This window comes from Camarhynchus parvulus, chromosome 1 (assembly GCF_901933205.1).
Source record: "Camarhynchus parvulus chromosome 1, STF_HiC, whole genome shotgun sequence".
Classification (NCBI taxonomy): domain Eukaryota; kingdom Metazoa; phylum Chordata; class Aves; order Passeriformes; family Thraupidae; genus Camarhynchus; species Camarhynchus parvulus.
This window is the reverse complement of record NC_044571.1, coordinates 3,217,590-3,238,547: the sequence shown is the minus strand read 5'-3', so window position 1 is coordinate 3,238,547 and position 20,958 is coordinate 3,217,590. Positions and strand designations below refer to the sequence as shown.

The following is a 20,958-nucleotide window of genomic DNA, read 5'->3' as shown; positions in this document are numbered from 1 at the left end:
CCTGTCCTGCCACCTCTCCTCATCCCTTCCCTGGAGACACAACCCTTCATTACAGGGGTGCTTTATTCTGAACACTCCTCTTTCTATTCCTATCACACCCTCCCAAGCCTTGGAGTGGAAAACTTGACTCGGGAGTTTTTGTGGGGAGGTGTCCACAACTTTCGTGCTTCATTCACTACTGAGTGCTTCTAATTTTAGCCGAGCTGCTCCGTTTTGATTTTCCAAAGCTGCAGATTTAACGTCCAGGAGCTCGGGTTGTTTTCACACCCACTCGCTGAGGGCCACACGAGTGATGCTGCCCATCCAGGGGAAGGTGGGGTGGGTGACAACACTGTCCCCAACTGTCCCCAACTCTGAGAAGCGACACTAGATCTCCATAGGTGGGTGCTGCAGTAGCAGAGGGCACTCAGTGCCACTTTTGGGGTATTTTATCTCTCCACTCTGCTCATTCGAGCACTAGGTGGTCGTTTAGCATCTTTGGGTTCTTAGTCACCCAAAACCCCACACTTTGGGGTGAAAAGCCCATCTGTCTGCTGGGGCTGCCCCAAGGGAGGGAGGGAGGTGTCTGGTTGCCTGGATGTGTGCTAGCAGGTACTCTTTGGCACCGAGAGAGTTAAAGGTCCTCGGCACCCACCAGCCCTGGTCTAGGCAGTGTCTAAAATCAGTCCTAGACCCGCTTTATTTTTTCCTTAAAAACAGGAAATGGAGCCCTGAAGGCTTTTTAACTGGAGAGGGAGAGTGAGGAGGGGGTATACTCACTCTGCCCATATCCAGCCCTGAGCCTGACCCAGACTTGGGGGTCTCTGTGTGTGTTTTTTTATTCCTTCTCCCTTTTTTCCCCCCCCCATTATTTTGGCAGACTTTTTGGAATGTCTGGGAGCTAAGGGCTTTGCTTCATGGAGCAGAATTCTGAAGCAAGAAAAAGAGAAAGTTATAGACTAAACCACAGAAATGTAAACATGTCTGCAGCTAAAATAACTCCACTTTCATTGAAAACACTCCTCGCTTACAATCAGACTTCTGTGTGCTATGCTCAATAAAACTGCATGCTAATAGCAACCAATTAATACATTATGTAGTTCTGCTTTAAAAACTGAGACGCTTTTAATTATTTTTTTATAATTTTTTTTTTAATTATTATTTTTAATTAAGGGACTACTGGGTTTTCTGCTGCGGACGCCGGGGCCGGGCGCTGACCGCGGGCGGAGAGCGGCGGGCGATGCCCGGCGGGGGCCGAGGCGTGCCCGGGGAAGGTCGGGGCGAGGCGGCGGCGGGGACGAGCGGAGCCCCGGTAAGGAGCCCCGGGGCCGCCGCGGGAGGGACGGGGACACGGGACAAGGGATAAGGCACAGGGATAGGGACAGGACGGGGCGCACCGCCCGCTTCTCCCCGGTTTCCTCTGTGCGAGGTGAGTGCGGATGGCACCGCGCGGATGGGTCCCCTCTCCATCACCCCTGGGAGATGGGGTTGCAGTTTCTGCCGGACCAGCCTCCTCTGCTTCCTCCCCCCCTCCTCACCTCGCTCCCCTTTTATTCCCGAGCATCCCGTTATTCCTCCCGCTGCCACCTGGTTCAGGGGCCAGGCTGCGATTCACGTCGGGTCCCCGCCACAACCGCGCGCTTGTTCTCGCCCCTTCAAACGCGCTCCCGTTCCCCGCACCGGGGGGCGAAGCGGCCCCGCCGCGCCGGGCTCGGCCGCGTCCTCCTCCCGAGGGTCCCGCTCACCTCCAGCTCCGCCCGGCCCCTCCCGCCCCCCCGAGCGCGGCCGGGGGAGGACGCGGGCACCGGGGGCGGGGGTCCCGCAGCGCCCCGGGCGCGGGGCCGCCCCGACGGCGGCGGGGGAGCCGGGCAGCGCCGGGAGCGGCGGCGGCGGCCGCGCTCGGCGATTGGAGAGAGAGGAAGAGGCGCCCGGAGCCGGGGGCCAGCGCGATGGGCTGAGCCCGTCCCGACTGAAGTGACTCACCGCAGTCGGCAACGCCGCCGTCCCCTGCCCGCTGCCTCACTCCCTGCCGAGCTCCCGCCGCTGGCGGCCGCTGCCTTCCCCCGGCCCGTCCCGCCCCGTCCCCCCTCCCCGGGAGCCCGGAGTGACCCCGGCCCAGCCCGGTAAGTGTTTCCCTTCGGGGCTGCCATGGGGCGGCCAGCGGAGCGCCGGCCGTCGGGGCGGGAGCGGCGGGAGATGGGCGAGGGACCGGACAGGAGAGGGACCGCCGGGGACAGGGACCGGGCGGGGCTCGGTGACCCCGAGGGCGGCACAGGGACCGGCCGGGTGTCCCCTGGCTGGAGCGGGGCAGCCCCGAGGGCTCGGCAGCCGCAGCCGCGCATCCTGTGCGCGGAGCGTGCCCCCTCTGCGCGGAGCGTGCCCGAGTTCCTCCGAGTTGTGAAGGATTCATTTGCTGTTTGGCTTCGGGCAGAAATGATACCGCCTTCCCCCCCTCGCCATCACTTTTCCCCGCTCTGAATCGTAATAGTTGGTGCCTTTGTAATTCTTTCAGCAATGCATCATTCAATTAATTAATAGCTCTATGGCTTTTCAAAAGCCGGGCAGCTCTTGCACGTAGGAAAACCTTCAATTACCTACGTGGCTGAAGGGAGTCGTGCTTGGGTTTGGTGGTTTTCGGAGTAAGGGATACGCGGGGCTCTGTTTTGGTGTCCAGATGACTTCGCTGAGGAGTTTGGAGTGCACGTAATTGTATTTACAAAAGCTGGAGTTGCGAGTTCTGGCTAACATAAACTTCCATTCATTGCTGCCTTTGCTGAGAGCCCACGGTGCGAGGAAATGGCTCGTTCTTTAATGAAGTTTTTTATTTGTATTCTAAGTGTCGTTCTGTGAATTAGCTCTGTTCTGAAGTCAGAGTTTGGAAATTACATTCTGCCCCGTTCTGCCCATGTAATTTTGAGTCCATTAGGAAAACCAGGATAGGTCTATGAACTGCACATGGAGAAATGTCACATTCCTTTGGTTTAACCCTTTGAGCACTTCCCTGATTTCTCTGAAACAAGTGAAGCAGGCAAAGACAGCTTCGCACTGAGGTATGAAATGTAAACTTTTGTCAGGATACATATATCAGGTGTGTGATTTCAGGCACACCTGAACTGATAGGAAAATCAAGGAAGAGAAATAGATTATTTGATAGTTTCCCAATTAGAAGTAAATAAGTAAAGGCATAAGTAGACCAAGCCATACCTCCTATGGGACAAATATATTTTTATGTTGATTGCCTGATCTATTTCTTAAAGGAGATTTATAAAAACAAAGATATGCTACATTGGAATAGCAACATCAGTCCTTATTTTCTCTTTTGTATGCTTATGTGGGCAAACAATGGCAAATTCTTTGAAAAAGTTTGCAAGAAAAAAATCCACCAGCTCCAAAAACATTTCAGGCTTTAGAGCTTTGAACAGCATCTGTCCCCACCTCCCACAATTTAGTCCCAAAGTTAAACAAATCATATAGTACTGGATAGAGTTACATGTTACAGGAATTTTATAAATGATCTGTCAGGGTAAGTCCTAGGTGTGAGTAGTCGGAGTTTTTGCTCCTGAGGTGTTGCTCCCTTTGGATTGTCATTTCTGTAGCATTTGGTTCTTAGAGATAGATTCTAATAGACATGTATATATATTATGCATGTTCTCCTTCTGATGGTTTTTAAGCAGAAGTGCCTGTGGGGTTTATCTCTTTCTTTTAAATGAATCTGAGCTTTTTTTAAGGCACTAAAGAAATCTGGGTGTGTGAGTCCAATGAGGACTCACAATGATGGACACCACGAGCTGAAATAAATCCCAGGTTGTTGCAGACCTGGGAGCTGTGTCTCTCATTGCAAGGATGCTGCTTTGTTTGTCCTTTTCTGTCTGGAGCACCAGTTTGGACCCCGCTGTTGTCGGTGTTCCAATGACAACTCTGCACAAGAGCCTGCCCCGTGAAAGTGTCTTTGCTACCTGCTCTGCTGTGGGAAGTTTATTTTCTGTGCATGCACAGAGCCGTGTAAACCAGCAGAAAACCCTGGGATGGCTGTGGCAGTCCCGTTGGTTTGAACAGCACCCCGTGAACAGAATACCTGGCTGCTGATGAGGCAAATCCTTCCCCACTGCTCCTTCTGCAAACCCCCAGTGCTTTGCTATCGCGGCGTGAGGCTCATGGCACTGCTCTCCCTCTGCAGAGGGTTGAATTTTGATGGCTTAGCTGTGATCCCTGGACACAGCAGTTCCTCCTCTCGTGAGGATCAAAAATCTTCCGAAAATGTGAGAAGCTTTTGAGGTGCTGATGGCATGTGGTAGCCCCAAAACATTACATGTTACATTTCCTTTCCTCGCCTGTGCTTTACTAAATGCTCCAGGAGTTACAAGCAGGTAACAACAAAATAATTTAAAATGCTTGGGTCAAAACAAACCCTTTCCCTTTAATATCCATTGCATTGGGGTTTTATTCCACTATCAGGAAGCTTGTAATGTTCTTTTAAGTGAATAGTTATTTTTTTTTCCAGGAAAAGGCAGCTGTAAGGGTAAAACTGTACTTCTTTGAATCATGTGAGCAGCTCTGTGGAAATCTGTGTCCCAAACTCGAGGTGGAAGTTGTTGACAGGGGGTAAGGTTGGAAAGGGCCCTTTGGGCCTGATCCATATCATCTGAGGTCAGCAGGGCAGGCTTAGCCCTGAGTGCCTAAAGCTGCCCGATGGTTTTCTGTGCAGCTGGGAAGGGATGCCAGGGATTAGTGTATGCTTTGTATGGCACTTTTCCTATACAGTTGATTTAAAATGCTTCTGTTTAAAAAAGAAAAAAAAAAAGAAAAAGAAAAAAGTTCACGCAGGGTAAAGATATTTTCAGCCTGAATTATAATGTTGTTTGTCTTGGGTTGGAAGAATTACCTTTTGTGTGATAACACCACACTGGTTCTCATTATACCCACAAACTGGCTGCTCTCACAGCCACTGGAATATTTTTTACTTCCTGGGGTGGCTCTGGCCATGCCCTTTTTGACACTCAAGTTTCCCAGGGAAATCAAGCATTTCGTCTTTTTGGCTGAAGGTTTGAGTCCAAAAAATCTGTATCAATTTGTCATTTTGGAAGATAGTGGTATCTAATCTAATATATTCCCTTCACAGTGTAGTTAACTAGTGTAGGTAGAAAAGTGGCAGTCTAAAATTACTTTGCTAAATTTAAATGTAAGTAAAAAGCAGGCAATAGGAAAAAAATTAAAGGGTATATCTAAATATGGAGTTGCGGCCGTATCTGTTATATTTAAACTGCATTTTAACCTCTTCTATTTATATTCAGTGGTCTGTGTGTAATCTGGAGGGGTTAATTGAATTCAAGAAACAGCAATTTCACAATGAAACCCAAGGAGTTTATTCTGCTGTGGACAGAGTGTATGTCCTCGTTAATCAGTGATTTATCAAAAGTAAAACGCGTGCAGTTGAGGTATTTTTGTGTAAAAATGAGACTTGATCTAAAATAATCATGAATGGATTTGCAAGACGCCTGCTTTTCCTGCACTGCTATGGCAGGAGGATCTCCTGCTGCTCTGGGTGGCACTTTTCCTTGTGTGGAGTGTGAGGTTCCACCACAGCAATTATTTTCCTCAACTTACCCGGGCTCAGAAATGCCCCTTTTTCCTTTAGAAAGCTGCCCTGGTGAGTGGATTGTCCTTGCACGCTGCTTGCATCAGCTGCAATCCCTCCTTGGCACAGCTTCATTCCAACAAAAACCATTATTCCAGGAACAAAATACATAGTTATTTTTGTTTGATAATGCATCACATAAATATTAATCGTCTGCCCAAAGTAAAAACAATAAACACATGTTTTCATTTTAGCTGGAGGTACAACCAGCCTTGAAATCCCAGGGCCTTGAGCTGTAGCCACACAACTCCGGCTGACCACGAGTTGGGGAGTAATTGCTGTGCACAGGTGAGGGTTTGGTTTTGCTTTGAGGCCTTCTGTGTTGATTCATTTTAGTATTAAATACATGATACAACACCCAGGTGCTCATTAAAGGGTCTTGGCAGCGGCGTTGCTTCCAGACTTCGGGAAGATGCCGTGCTCCTGCTCGGGCACTCGGCGGCATTGGTGGGATATTCCAAAGCTGCTGCCTCTTCCAGGTGCTTCTCCTGCCAACAAATATCACCTCCAGTCGTGTTTCAGTCCTCCCGAATTTGCCTGTAGCTGGGAACCCCCCGCAGCTAATTAGCGCTGATTGGGGGGAGCAAGGCCGGCCGTGGGGGATGATGAGCACGGCGCGAGGCCGGTTCAGCAAAAACCAGCTGGAATAAATGTGGTTCCAATCAGCTCCGTCAGACACCCAGGTTCTCCAGGGGGTCCCTAATGGACCAGCCTGGGCTGCTTTTGCTTTTCACCTCCAAAGGCACGGTGGCAGGGGGAAAGCCCTGATGGAGCTCGCGCGGGGCCGCCGTGGCTGGAGAGAACCTGGGGTGTGGGGCTGGACAGGGCAGCACGGAGGCAGTGGGGCTGCAGGGGCTGGGATCTGGGAATGCTGGGGCGGTTGGGAGCTGGGAATGCTGCAGGGAATTGGGAATGCTGCAGGGTCTGGGAACTGGGAATTCCGCATGGGCTGGAAGTCAGAAATGGTGCGAGGCTGCACAGGCTGGGAATTGGGAATGCTGCAGGGGCTGGGAACTGGGAATGCTGCAAGGGCTGAGAGTTGGGAATGCTGGAGAGGATGGAAACTGGGAATGCTGCAAGGGCTGGGAGTTGGGAATGCTGCGGGGCTGCAGGGGCTGAGAATTGGGAATGCTGCAGGGGCTGGGAGTTGGGAATGCTGGAGGGGATGGGAGCTGGGAATGCTGCAGCGTCTGGGAACTGGGAATGCTGTGGGGTCTGGGAATTCAGAATGCTGCGGGGTCTGGGAATTCAGAATGCTGCACAGGCTGGGAATGGGGAATTCTGCACAGGCTGGGAATTGAGAATGCTGCAGGGTCTGGGAATTGGGAATGCTGGAGGGTCTGGGAATTGGGAATACTGCAGAGTCTGGGAGCTGGGAATACTGTGGGGTCTGGGAACTGGGAATGCTGGAGGGGCTGGGAGCTGGAAATGCTGCAGGTTCTGGGAGTTGGGAATGCTGTAGGGTCTGGGAATTGGGAGTGTTGTAGGGTCTGGGAACTGGGAATGCTGCCTGTGGCCAGCACTCAGCTCCTGCCCCGAGCAGAGCAGAGCAGGTCACAGCCCTGGCCGGGCTCAGGCACCCGGCGAGGCTGTGCAGGTGTGAGTGGTCTGGGGAAGGTTTCTCTCCCATCATCCCAAACGCATTGCCTGCTGAATTAGCATCTTTTCCTCCTGCTTTTTACTGTCTGCTACAAGTGGTTGGTAAGGGGTTGTTTTTTTTTTTTTTTTTTGCTACTATTGTGCTGTTAAAACATTCATTGATTTATCAGGTTTTTAGGTAGTTTCATTTTTCTGGTTCTGAGAATATTGGTATAGGAGGAGCAGCTTTTCTGCCCTGTAGACAGCTCACAACAAAATGTTTTGTGAAATCTGATTGATTTCTTCTAATTTTTAAGGCATGTGGCCTTCCCACTTCCATAATTTTTTGCATTCAGTTGATTACCTTTTTTTAGCTTCTCAAGTGAGGATATACATGGTATATTTGATTAGACTGAAAAAAAATCTTACAACAAATCACTTATATTTTAATATTTAATAGTGGTAATGCATGCTGTGTGAGATTTTAATGCAATTAAATGTGCATGTAAAAATCAGGGATTTAGAGAACTGCACAATGTATCTCTTTCTGTAAATTAAACAAGAAAAAATGGCAATCAAACAATTTTATGGTTTATATTTTTCTGTGTAAGTAGAAAAGGGTTTTATACAGAAGGAAGTCTTGTAGTTATGCAGAAGGAAAGGCTTCTTAGCAAAATTCCGTTTTCTAAGGAGGCTTTGTCAGTTCTGAATAAACCCTGCAATAAATTTAAACCTGGTGGTTTAAAATTCTGTTTATAAAGCGGACTGCTCTCTATAGAATTCACAAATTATACACAAAGGATTAACTACTAAAGTAACATAAAGATGTTGCATTGCAGCATGCACTGAGACTAAGCTGACAAATCTGCTTGGAAAAGCAGCTGATCTGCAGGACTTGCAAAGCAGACATGGGAAAAGTTCTCCATCATTTCTCTAAAGAGCTGCTGTTGCTCTTCCATTGATTGTAGTTGGCTCTTCAAACACTTATAGAAGGGTGTTTTTTTCTTTTTACACAGGCTTGTGCAAAAATTTGCATTAAAAACAGGCTTGGAAAAGGAAAAAAAATAAAGGTTTTATTACCACATTAAGATAAGATAAAGGATTTACTATCAAATCAAGATCTAGTTTAGTCCTGGTTGATACCTTGTGCCTTTTCTTAAATTTCATTACATTTGCCCAGAATGTGAAGCTGGGAATTGGGGCTAGCGCTCTTTTGCTGCATTTATAAGTTCTCTGGTATTTTTATGTATTTATGGCAAACAGTCTGTAGCAGCTTCTGTACCTCTTGCAAGCAAGACCAGCCAAATCATCTGTCACCAATATGTGTGTCAACATCCTGACACCACCGAGGGCACTGTCTTTTGTAGGCACCTCCAAGGCTTCATTTCAGCAGAGCAATTCATCACCCTCTTGAAATGAAGAGCTTGAAGAAACCTGAACCTGGCCTCAGTTCTAAGTGATGAGACTGAAAAATGGCTTTAGGAGGGTAGGATTCACCTCAGCTTGCTGTAGCCATCCAAAAATCCAGGATCTGGCTGGCAGCAGTTGTGCAAATTCCAGCCTGGCCAGAGGACAGGGTAATCTTGCCTGTCTGAGACAGTGATGCTCGTTTGGGAAAGACACTGAAGGTGCAGAAGATGGTCCAGCAGCTTGGGTAGGATTGGGGTTGCAGAACCTATTTTGGCTTTTACGTGGCTGCCCTGAATTCTGCATCCAGAGACAGATCCAGGCCTTCCAGCAGCTGATCTTAGGGAGACTGAAGGAAAAAATGTAAGTAAAATATAGCAGAGAAACCAGGCAAATAATACAGTCAGAGTGGAAATTATTATTATTGCTTATTTATAATTTTAAAGTTTAATTTTAAGTAAACATAACATTAATTTTTACTGTCAAGCTTCCTTTTTGTTAGAAATAGAAACATTAGAAATAGCAACTGAAAACCTTTTTATGCTTTCTGCACTGCTCTCTTAACTTCCTTGAAAAACTGAGTAAGAAAACATTAGCCATCATTTCAGCTTCTGAATAGGACAGGAATGGATTAATGCTGCTACCTTTCTCTTAGGAGTTTGTTCTGCTCACGAAGGAAATAGTAACAACCATTTAAAGTGATTTTTTTTAGGCTGGTCCAACTGTATAGATGACAGCCTTGGGTCTACTCTTTACTTAAATCTCTCGAAGCACAACTTTGGAAGGCTCATTTTGGACAGGCCATGAGGTTTTTACTTGTCAGGGGCAGTTTTTGGTGCCCTGCTGTCCGTGGTCCCTGCAAGGAGCGCAGCTGAGCTGCAGAGCTGCAGCCAGAGCAGCCCTGCATGGAGCCACTGGGGAAGGAGGGGCGAGCTCCGTGTTTGTTATTTGCTTGTGATTTCCATGACAGTTTACAGGAGACAGAGTTGTAACCAAATGTGAGCCCAGGGAGCTCGGCCTGTGGTCTGTCTGCAGAGCTGGAGTGTGGGATGGGGGGTCAGGATCAGGTTGTTGGAGGATGCAGGAGCCGAGGTGAAGGGAATTTGGGCTGTCGTGCACTCCTGTCCCTCTGGGCTGACACCTCCCTGTGTGATGTGCCATTTGTGGCACTGGGGTGGGGCACTGCCCCCTCAGCCACCCCACATCCAGCCCTCCCTTCTGCCCCTTGAGCTCATCCTGACAGGTTTTGGTCCAAGACAGGATTTAAATAACTCCCTCTTTGCCGTGTTGGTTCCGCAGGACTAGAGAGGAGTGAGAAGTACTAAAAATCTATTTTGGTCACTAAAGTAAGCAGACATGACTCAGAATACTCACTGGGAACAGATCTGCTGGATGAAAAGGTGCCATTTTTACATAGTCACTTTTCTGAGCGTGCCCTTTAAACTCTTACAAAAATAGAATCCTTTCTCTGGCGCTTCTTTTGGAAGGCAGGACCGGCAGCGAGAGCGAGGCCGTTCGCTGAGCTCCAGCCCTGCCTCGGAACCAGACAAACCCTGCACGTTTTGTGAGGCAAATGTAACATGTGTTTAACACCGGGAGGAGCAGAAAGAAGGCATTTGAAATTCGTGGGGAGGAGATTTGGGCTCGGATAGTTTTACCGTTTGCGGTGGAAAAGCGCGATCCCTCGTTCCCGCCTGTTACGCTTGGGTGAATTCCGCCCGTGAATTCTGACATCCTCGTGGCCCTGCAGGAGCAGGTTGGGACCAGTGGGCTCGTCTGGAGCATGGAGAAGCTCCGTTTGACCACTGCTCTAATTCCTCTTGGACTGAGTGGCCTCTGCTAAAAATGAGCCTGAAACCACACTGACGTAATCCGTGTTTATGGACCTGCGAGGAAACAAATCATCGCTGGCAAGCAGAGCCCCAGCCTGGTTGTCCCTCACATGAGGGGCGAGTTCCCCCCACCCTGGTGAGCCCAGGGCCCCTCCAGCTCCTGGGGAGGCTGATGGAGCCCAGTCCAAGCAGATCCCTCATCTGCATTCCTTGGAAAGGATTAGCAAGGCAAGTCATTTCGCAAAAAGTCATTCCCGGCTAAGTAGGTGATACTGAATTTTTGAACTCGTCTCTTTCTCGTTTTTAATGGTTTGGTAGGAAGCTGGAGCCTGGCTGGTGCAGGGAAACTCAAAACCAGTGGTGTAAGCACACCACATGTGCTCCTGGGTGTTTGACAGTCCTGTTGTTCTCCTTTGGAGCACTGCTCTCTTGAAAAGTAAAACAACAAACCCTTTTTAACAGATTTACCACTTTCACTTGGTTTTACATGGAAAAAGAACACCAACCCATAAATTCCTCTTCCTCCTCTGTTCCAGAATAACCCGTGAAAGAGTTTGAAAACTCTAAATTTCTGTTCAGTGGATGAAATCTTGTCCTTGCTGAAGTGGCTGAAGTGTCTCTGCTGGCTTTCACAGGGGCAAAGCTCTTGAGCTGAACTGTTTCTTCCTCATGATTCTGCCGGGGCTGGAAAGCCCTGGAAGTGTTCTCGCTGCTGATTTCCTAAAGCCTTAATTCCCCCAAGTCACTACAGCATTTAAAGGCACTGTCTTTTTCGCACAGGAAACAACCACTGCTTTTTTCTCTTGATAAAATTTCCCTTGTATGAGCTCAAAGAATTTCCACCTTCTCTGTGTGGGCTCATCTTTCATAGAGGAGGAGACATGGGTCATAGGCCTGCAGATCTCACAACTCCCTCCTGCTCCATCTCTGGCCTCCTCCCAGTCCCTTGGCAGGCAGGAGTCAGTGAAGATTTTCTGTCAAGGTCTTCTGTCTCAATTCCTCACTGTAGCTTCCTCTTGCTGGGGAATCCTATATTTTCTGGTTTAAATTTGAAAGGTGTTTGGAATATGATGACATTTACAGCCAAAGCACATCACCTCTAATATTGTCTCCTTCTCTTGATGCAAGTCAGGTGATCTCAACAGGCAGGAAAAGGGAGGAAAAGCCAAGCAGGCTTGTGGGACACACAGGATTGTTACTAACCCTGCACTGAATGGCCCTGGGGATGCTCCTCCCTGCTCAGCCCCACTTGGGTTGTCTGAAAGGAAATTTTCAGCTCCAGTGTTTGAGTAGAGCTGCTTTAGACATTTTATGTGCCACAGAAACACAGAATCATTAAGGTTGGAAACCTCCAAAATCATCAAGTCCAAACTGACCGATGCCCACCTTGTCCCCAGCCCAGAGCTCTGAGTGCCACCTCCAGGTGACACCTGCAGGGATGGGGATTCCAAATCTCCCTGGGCAGCCCCTTTCAATGCTTAACAACACTTTCCTTGAATAAATTTTTCCTGCTGTCCCAGCTGAGCCTGCCCTGGCCCAGCCTGAGGCCGTTCCCTCTGCTCCTGTCCCTGTGCCCTGGGAGCAGAGCCCGACCCCCCCGGCTGTGCCCTCCTGGCAGGGACTTGTGCAGAGCCACAAGGGCCCCTGAGCCTCCTTTGCTCCAGCCTCAGCCCCTTCCCAGCTCCCTCAGCCCCTCCTGGGGCTCCAGCCCCTTCCCAGCTCCGTTCCCTGCCCTGGACACGCTCCAGCCCCTCCAGGGCTCTCCTGCAGGAGCAGAACTGCACCCAGCCCTGGAGGGACCCCAGCACAGAGGGACAATCCCTGCCCTGCTCCTGCTGCACACACAATTCCTCACCCAGGGACAGAGGGAATGAATGAGGCACTTGCCTCCTAGGTAGACTAAATGTTACTATTGTAGTGCTATAATTACAAGGGTTTTAAATTAGGTATTGACAGCAGTTGAGAGCTGGTTCTCCGCTGTGCTGCTGGCAAGCCCTGAGATATGTACCAGCTCCTAAGGGGAGCAGGCTGTGAGAATAACAACTCATTAACCAGTTACTCCACGGTGCTCTCACTCCACATATGGTGTGAGGGCTGCTGGGGGTCTGGAAGACATTAAGATGTGGTCTGAGAAAGGGCTGTGCAGGAAAGGCAACAAATAACCCCAGAGAGGCAGATCCCCATTCCCACACCACTGCCAGGTACGTGCCCATGTCACCCTGAGCTGTGCTGGGATCCAATTCCCTCTCCCTCCCTGGGGGGGAGCCCAGACAGGTGAACTGTGAGGAATTGCACATGAGGGGAACCTTTGCTTGGCTCTTGTATTTGCAGGGTTCCCAGACGAAGGGAGGAATGATGAATCTGACTCCATGTTCTCAGAAGGCTAATTTATTATTTTAAGATACTATATTATATTAAAGAATACTAAACTATACTAAAGAATACAGAAAGGATTCTTACAGAAGGCTAAAAGATAATAATGAAAACTCGTGACTCTTTCCAGAATCCGGACACAGCTTGACTGTGATGGGCCAATAAGTCAAAACAATTCACATGAAACCAACGAAACAACCACCTGTTGGATAAACAATCTCCAAACACATTCCTCCATGTGAGCACAACACAGCAGAAGCCAATGAGATAAGAATTTGTTTTCCTTTTTCTCTGAGGCTTCTCAGCTTCCCAGGAGAAAAATCCTGGACCGAGGGATTTTTCAGCAAATATGACTGCCACACTTGGCCACATGCACGTGGAGCAAGTCCTTTACTGTTCAGAAGGATGAATATTTGCCTGTCCTCCCATGTGCTTTTGCTGCATGGGATGGGCTGAGGGATGCTGTTACACATCCGTGTTTCCAGAGGTAATGAATGCTACGGGGAAGCGGACGGCGGTGAGCCCATTTCCTTCTCAGTGGGAGGAAAGCAGTAATTCAGGAGACCATTAAACATTCAAAATACCTCTGCAAGGTCCCTACAAAGACACACTCCATTTAGATTAAAGTCCCGTAGGGCCAATTACCTGGGAAGAACATAAGAACTTCAACAAAAGCTGAGTTAGGTATGCTGCCCACCAATGGCTTCGAGCAAGAATGGATGCAGTGAGGAAACACTCGTGTGTGTTGTGAAAGTGAGAACACTGGGAGTAGGGCTGTGTAATAACCCACTTTTACTGTTCCCCCAGGATCAGCATGCACAGGAAATATCTGTGGCATGCTTGCTTTTCCTGGAGATGACAGCAACCCTTTGGCAACCACTTTGTTCGATACTTTTCAAAACGTTGGGCTGTTGTTTTATGAATGTGCTCTGATTTTTTGGCTGCCAGAGCCTTTGTGCTTGGCTTTCTACCCTTCCTAAAGTTGCCCATTCTCATTCCAGCCCTGGATACTTCTCCATGAGTGCCCTTAGGTAGCTGTGATGATGCCTCTGTTTTTCTCCATGTTGGGATGGGGCTTGAAAAAAACAGGGAAGCCAACAAAAGTCCCTTATGATCCTTGTGTGAAAATAACCTCTATGGCCTGTGCTTGTCTATGTGGGTGGCTCTGGACTCCTGGAGATGGAGGGTTAAGGCAAATAAATTTGAAATTTCACTTTGTTTCTGTGAATGTTTTCTAAGAGTGGGCTGAGCATTTTGTATAAGATTACAAGGCAGAGTTTGATCCCAACACTGGGGTTAAAATCTGCCTTTGCTTTGGCTGCTAGACCCTGATTTTGTTTGAACATTTAGCTATTTACAGTTAGACCTGAGTACTACAGTGCACTCAGGCAAGGGATTTTGAAAATGAGTCACTTTTAAGACACTGGAGCAACATGTTCCTTAAAGTGTTTACTGATGCAAATTTCTGCCTGGTCTTGAAATGGCCTCCTCCCTTTAACATCATAAAAGAACTCTCTTAAGAGAAGACACAATAAACAGTCTGAGGTCTAATAAGTGAACAAGCAAGGCTGAAAGGTTTTAAAATACTGCTTGCTTAAATAAGAGTCATTAACATTGTAACTGATAATGAGAAAAATGCTCATGCCATTAGTGGTTTACCACTTTGGTTCGGAGAGGATAAAAACAGCTTCGTAAAAGAGACCGCAGACTGTCCATTTTCAGCCTCAGCGCAGGGCAAACGCTTCAGGAAAAATACAAACCCCATAATTTAAAACAATAATTCAGTATTTGTGTTTGGGAAGCATGCTCAAAATGCCTTTTGAACGCAGGAGAGTGTGGTGATGTGTGAGCCCCAGCACTGGGTGTCCTTGCCTTGGTGCCACGGTGGGACATTGGCTCATCCACCTGCTGGGAGCAGTGCAGGAGCAGCCTCTGCCTTGCTTTGGTATCCCCATCTGCATGGGGAAAGCTGAATTTGTGTTTTAGAGGTATTGGCCCTGGGCTCAGGAGGTACTTGAGGCCATCCTGGGATCCTTCCTGCAGTGGCCTTGCTGTTTCCTGCTGCAGGACTAGGGAGTTTTTGGGCAAATGGTGAAATTTTTTGGCAAATGGTGAAATTTCAGCTTCCCAGCTTGGCTTGCTGGTGGAGGCAATAAAAGGTGCTGGGTGTGGGAGGCACTTGGTGCCTCAGGGCAGTGCTGGAACTTGGTGGCTGAGGAGCAGTGACAGTGGGACCTTGTTTAATTTGGCCACCTGGGACAGGTGATCTCTTCTTTAAGGATGGTTCCTTCTTCTTCTGCACCTCATCCTCCTCTGGGAATGGTTTGGGTTGGAAGGGACCTTAAAAATCATCCAATTCCACCCTCTGCCATGGCAGGGACCTGGGCCCTGTCTCCTGCTCAGTGTGTGGGGCCTTGTGATGACCTCAGCCAGGACTTTGACAATCACAGAATGAATGAGCTGAGTTGGAAGGGATCTTAAAGATCATCTTGTTCCAGCCCCCAAGGAAACCTGGTGTTTGGTCTGGGCAGAGCAAGGTTTGGGACTCAGCATGCTGCACTCCTTGTCTTTAGTAAGGAACTAGAAAGGAGGCCAGGAGGAGGCTGAGATGTGTTCTCAGACCATCTCTGGTTGTAAATCCAACTGCCCTGGGTATGCTGCACTCCTTGTCTTCAGTAAGGAACTAGAAAGGAGGCCAGGAGGAGGCTGCAGTGTGTTCTCAGACCATCTCTGGTTGTAAATCCAACTGCCCTGGGTTTTACTGCTGCCTCCTGCAGCCCCGCTGCATCGACCACAGGCTTTGCTCTTACGTAAGGATGGAAAGTTCCCCCAGCTCCCCCCATGGAAATGACTGCTGTGCCTTATTCAAAATGAGAACTCAATCAAGGCAGGAATACAGCTGGGCGAATGACAAGAGAAACAGAGCCCTGCCAGGGTGAATTTTTATGGAAATGCTCTCTGAATAGTATTTCCATGAAAAGGCAACTCACTTGCAGATGGAGGCTGCATTGCATGAAGGAGAGTGTGTTGTACCACACCCTGAATCTGTCAAGGTCTATAAACTTTTCACATATTTTAAGTTCAGGCAACAGAGAGGCAATATTTAAGACACAAAGGTTTTCTTCTTTATGTCAATGTAATTATGTTATCCCCAAAGGAAGAAAATGTAAGCCAGGGGAAAATAAAAAGGGAAGTTTGTAGAAGGAACATTTCAAATATACAGTAAAGGTCAAATATAATTTGAACTAGAAAGTAAATTGATCTATGAGAAAGGACACTTTTCAGGATCATGGAAAGATCCTAATTTGACATTTCAACAGCATCCTAGAGATAGCAATGATAGGTCTTTGTCAGGGGTATGGTGGTCCTTTTAGTGGTGGAGCATGAGTGGCTTAAAATCTGCAAAACCTTCTCCCTGTTGATGGCAATGGCACTTTTCTTATTTACATCACCAGAAAAAAAGATGAGAGGAGCTGTATGAAAAGCAAGAAATAAAGGATGGTTGATATTCAAAAAGTGGAAGGGGGGAAAAAACCTGAGCCCGATCTTGAAACTGCCACACTTGGATTTACTAAAACACCTTATTTTTTGAGTTGTTGTAGCCTTCTCAGTGGGTTGGTTTCCAAACTGCCTGACTGATTTCGCTGCAGATTTAGTGGCTATCAGCAGAGTTCCTCCAAAAGGTGATTTTTGAAATGAGTTATTTTTCCATTGTTTCTGGGACGTCTTCATGTCATACCAATCAAGTTTGAAATGTGCTGAGAGAGAAGTTCTTGAGACAGCCTTGATTTTTTTTTCAGCCTTTTCCTGCGTGTAGCTTTCTGAAATAAATGGGAATGCATTTTTTAATTTATGATAGCTTATAACTTGATGTCAGGGCTGTTGTAAGAATAATAATCAAGGGTTGTTATACTGACTCGATTGTTTACATTTCCTTTTGGCACTGCCAGTGATATGCCAGAGGTAATAACACTAAACATACTCCTCTGTCATCCTCTCAAACTTGTCACCACGGATGAGAGGATGACTGTGCATGTGTTTTAAAGCTGCAGGCATTTGTCAAATCCCATAATGGCCTCGTAAAGGTCTGCAGTGGAGGTGCCATCACAAGGAAAACTTTGGAATGGGTAGGCCTTGGCTCTGGGAGTTGGGAGTAGAGATGAGTGACAGCCTTTCTTAAACTGCTGGATTTGAGACATGGGGAAAACAAACTAAGAAGGAATCTCAGCAGGGGATTGTGAGTTAGTGGGTGGATTTGGTGGTGGCACTGCAGAGTCAGGAGATGGGCTCTGTCAGGGGTTGCTGGGGCTGTTGCTCCCTCATTCTGATGTCAGTCTGTTCCCTGCATCCCAGTCAGATATGGAGTTGGGCATCCACAGTTTTTGAGGAGTTGACAGTGAGATGACCAGGAATCCCCTGCCAGCAGCACCTAGGAGCACATCCCCCTTCCTCAGTGACAGTGGGCCGTGTCCTTGCTGCTCTCCCTGAACCCCCCAAACCCATCCCGTAAATGATAAATGCAACAAGCCAGGCAAAGGCATCAGTAGCAAGAGCTGACACCCCTGGGGATGGAGCAGGGGATCCTGTTACCCCCTGTCCAGCTGCACAGAATGGATGTTAACCCCTTAAGCAGAGAAAGGCAGGAAGGTGCTGCTGATGTCCCTGAGGTTTGGCTTTAAAAGGTTTAGGTCAGCACAGGGAAGCCTAAGTGGCTCGGCAGATCTTGGGGATGGCCAGGGGTGGTGAGGACAGGGCTGGGTTCAATCTGCCACAACCAGAAAGTGTTGGGGCTGTGCTTTCATACCCTTACAGCCTTGATTTCCAGTCTGCTCTTTATCTGGGGTGCTCCATCATCTCTCATGTCCTTACAGGCACATCTCGCTGCAAGAAGCAAACCAGTTCTTCTCCTAAAAAGAAGAAAAATCAGTTTGCATCAGTGCAGAACTGCCTTCTGTCTCTGCTGAACGCCACACACCCACAACCGTTGTCATGCACCACTTACTTTGCACGAGGAAAGGGGATATTACATCTCCAGGTTATTTCCCCAGTACTTTTTATTGTTCAGCCCACTCCAGGAAGGGTTCAGGGAGTATATCCAGAAAGATGTTTTTGTTCCCCCACCATGGGTTTCAGTCCCAAGACTGCCAATTAAATTATCCCATAAATCCTCCATTATAGGTAGTAAAACCTAATTTTAGATTTCCTGCCCGCTCTAGTGTCCTGCCTGATTGCTACCAGTTGGAGAGAGGCTCAACTTGTTAAGCAGACAATTGCAGTGAATTGGCTGTTTCTTTCTGTGCCACATGTGGAGAACTTTTTAATATCTGGCATTTGGTCATAATTCTCTCTGGTTATTTTCTACCTTTTAGTAGCTCAGACGTTGGAGGTTTTTATATTGGGTTGGTTTTTTTGCTTTTGGGGGGATTTTTTTGGGTTGAAAAATAGACTTCTGCAATTTATTCTTCGGTCAAAATGTTTGTGAGAGAAATGCTTGCTATGCTGTAGATAAGGAACAATGTTATTCTGATTTCACCACTAAAATATTAATAGTTTAAAATAATTTTTTATATAATTCTGTCTAAAAGCACTATGTTAATAGAGCTAACACACTTCTGTATAAGCTGAAAATGTCTCAGATTATCTGAATATTTTTTCATTCTTGTTCAAATACAAATACATTATTTAGCTGTGGTGCTGATTTTCTTGAGGGCAACTTCTGCTAATCAAATTCTTATGAAAGAGCATTCATTTTAAACACCATCTCACTAAAAATTCTTATTTTACTCTCAATATAAATGACCTCTTCTCTTGGTATTTTTCTTCCTAAGATTTAATGAGGCAACTAATAGATAAATTTGTCACAAAAGGTGGGTTTATCATGTGAATAAGGTGTAGGCACTTGGTGTTTGGACAAAGAGATATTTGTGTTTGAAATCCCTTGTCACTGAGATTGAAATAGATTCATGAATTTGTGAGAAAAACTGGAGCCTAAAACACTACAAGAAATTAAATTTTTGGTTTTTTTGGTTTATTTGCTAGACTTGTTGTTGTTAACCTGGCAAAATTCCTGGCCAAATCACAGATTTGGATATTCTGGAGGCACCTGTGGCTATCTCGTGCCTCCACAAAGTACTACCTCTATTTCCTGCTTGGATAAACTGGTGATGTTTTAACAACTCTGTGTCAGACCAGGAATGTGTGTGACAGTCAGGAAGGGATTTTTCCATCTCCAGAGTATGGTGGCAGCAAGATTAATTCAAGATACTGGGTGTGTATAATCTTAGAGGTATTTGAAAAGGGAAAAGTACTGCTAAGAGACATCCTAGAAGGAGCAAATGCTGCTTCTCATGGAATCATGGAATGGTTTGGGTGGAAGGGACCTTAAAAATCATCCAATTCCACCCCCTGCCATAGGCAGGGACACCTTCCACTGTCCTAGACTGCTCCAGCCCCAGTGTCCAACCTGGCCTTGGGTGCTGCCAGGGATCCAGGGGCAGTCCCAGCTACTCTGGGCATCCTGTGGCTCCTCACCCTCACAGGGAACAATTTTTTCCTAATGTCCAAACTAACCCTACTCTCTGTCAGCTTAAAGCCATTAATATCATCTCACACTAAAGTAACAGAGAGGCTGGACCAAGAATTCGCTTGAGACCAGCTTTATTGATCCATCAGCCTTAGAACCATAGGATAATTAAGGTTGGAAAAGGTTGGTTCTTACCCAACCTTAATTATCCTATGATTCTAAAGATCTCCAAGATCAAGTCCAGCTGCTAACCCAGCACCACAAAGCCAAGTGCCACCTCCACTACCTTGCTGAACACTTCCAGGGATGGTTATTCCACCGTCCTGTTCCCATGCCTGACTGCCTTTTCAGTGAAGAATTTTGTTTCCTAATATCCAATCCAAACCTTTGCTGGTGCAACCTGAGGCCTTTTCCTCTTGTCCTGCTTAAGTCCTTGCCTTGCCCAGGTAAACTTCAGCTGAACCTGCTGGTGACAGCCCCAGCACATGGTGGTGGTGTCATCCTGTTCTTCCAAGTTCTTCCAAGCCTTCTGATGTTTACATTCTTGTAATGGAGTTTCTCATGCACTTTTATGTAAATAATAATTGTTTTTACATTCCTCTCTGGAGGAGGAGAAATTTGATGGACCGTTGGCTTGTCCAGTGTCATTACAGAGGTAGCACTTTCATCCTCCAATCCACTGTCACTTTTAAAAGCCTGTAAATGTTAGAGTAAAAAAATAAACTTCCCTTCTTCTTGCCTTGCAGTTCCATTGTCCGCATCATTTTATTTCGTGTCCTGTTGTGACAGTGGTGGTGCTCAGAGGGTGGCAGGAACTTGTCACTTAGGAAGTGTCTGTCCTTGCTGATGGGCAGCACTGTGGGCACTGAAAGGGTTTTGTTCAGAGGGACAAATCCATGTTTTCCAGTGGTTTGTGAGCTGCAAAAGGAATCAGCCCCTTTCAGCAGTGCTGCCCTGTGTGGATTCTGTGATGTGCTGTTTTTCAGCTTTCCCCTCAGTAGGGCACCAACTCTATTTCCTTGCCTCACCCAGCTTTTTGCTCCCCTCAGTCTTGATGGAATATAATCTTTTCAAGTCTATTAAACCCTGTTAAATTTGGGCAAAGGCAGGCATTGATTCCTAAGCTGATGGAAGAAAAGGTCAAGGAACACTCCTTTGTGCACAGTGTGATATCTCAAGTCCCGTTCCTTGAAGAACTCAGGCTAAAAATGGAACCCTTGTGTTCTCCTTGCTAAAGGGATCTTCTCCACCTCACTTTGTTTACTGTGCTGTGTCTCAGTGTGGGGAGATTATCATTTCTTGAGTGGTGCCTGAAGCACTGTATAAAAAAATAAAACAGACATAAAACCAACAAAGAACGGAAGAAAGGAATTTAGACCTCCCAGTCACAGCTCTGTGCCTTTAATGGTTGATGAAATATTACATGCATGTTTTCAGTTGTGTAATTTGTCCAGTTTAGGAACCTGGAAATATGAGGAATGATCACATCAGTGCTGAGGATGGAGACCAGGCAGAAAGCAGGAAATAATCTATGTTTTCTGTACAAGTTAAGTGCAAGACTGACAGGCAGGGCCTTTTGGGGTGCAGGGCTCTGTGAAATGCTGCTGGGTTGGATGTAGCTGAGTTTAGGA

The 20,958-nt window shown here is 47.2% G+C and overlaps 1 protein-coding gene across 4 annotated transcripts in view; it reads left to right on the top strand.

The window, feature by feature from the left end:
- Positions 1-283: 283 nt before the first annotated feature.
- ERG (ETS transcription factor ERG) overlaps positions 284-20,958 on the top strand; it is a 147,598-nt gene continuing 126,923 nt past the window's right edge. For 2 of the 4 annotated variants that reach the window (XM_030945593.1, XM_030945555.1), the window contains exon 1: positions 1,836-2,102. The gene's annotated coding sequence lies outside the window, so the exon portion shown is untranslated. Of the gene's footprint in view, positions 381-1,152; positions 1,292-1,835; positions 2,103-5,882; positions 5,903-20,958 lie in introns of those variants that run through there. The other 2 variants (XM_030945564.1, XM_030945573.1) reach the window with 2 other exon arrangements.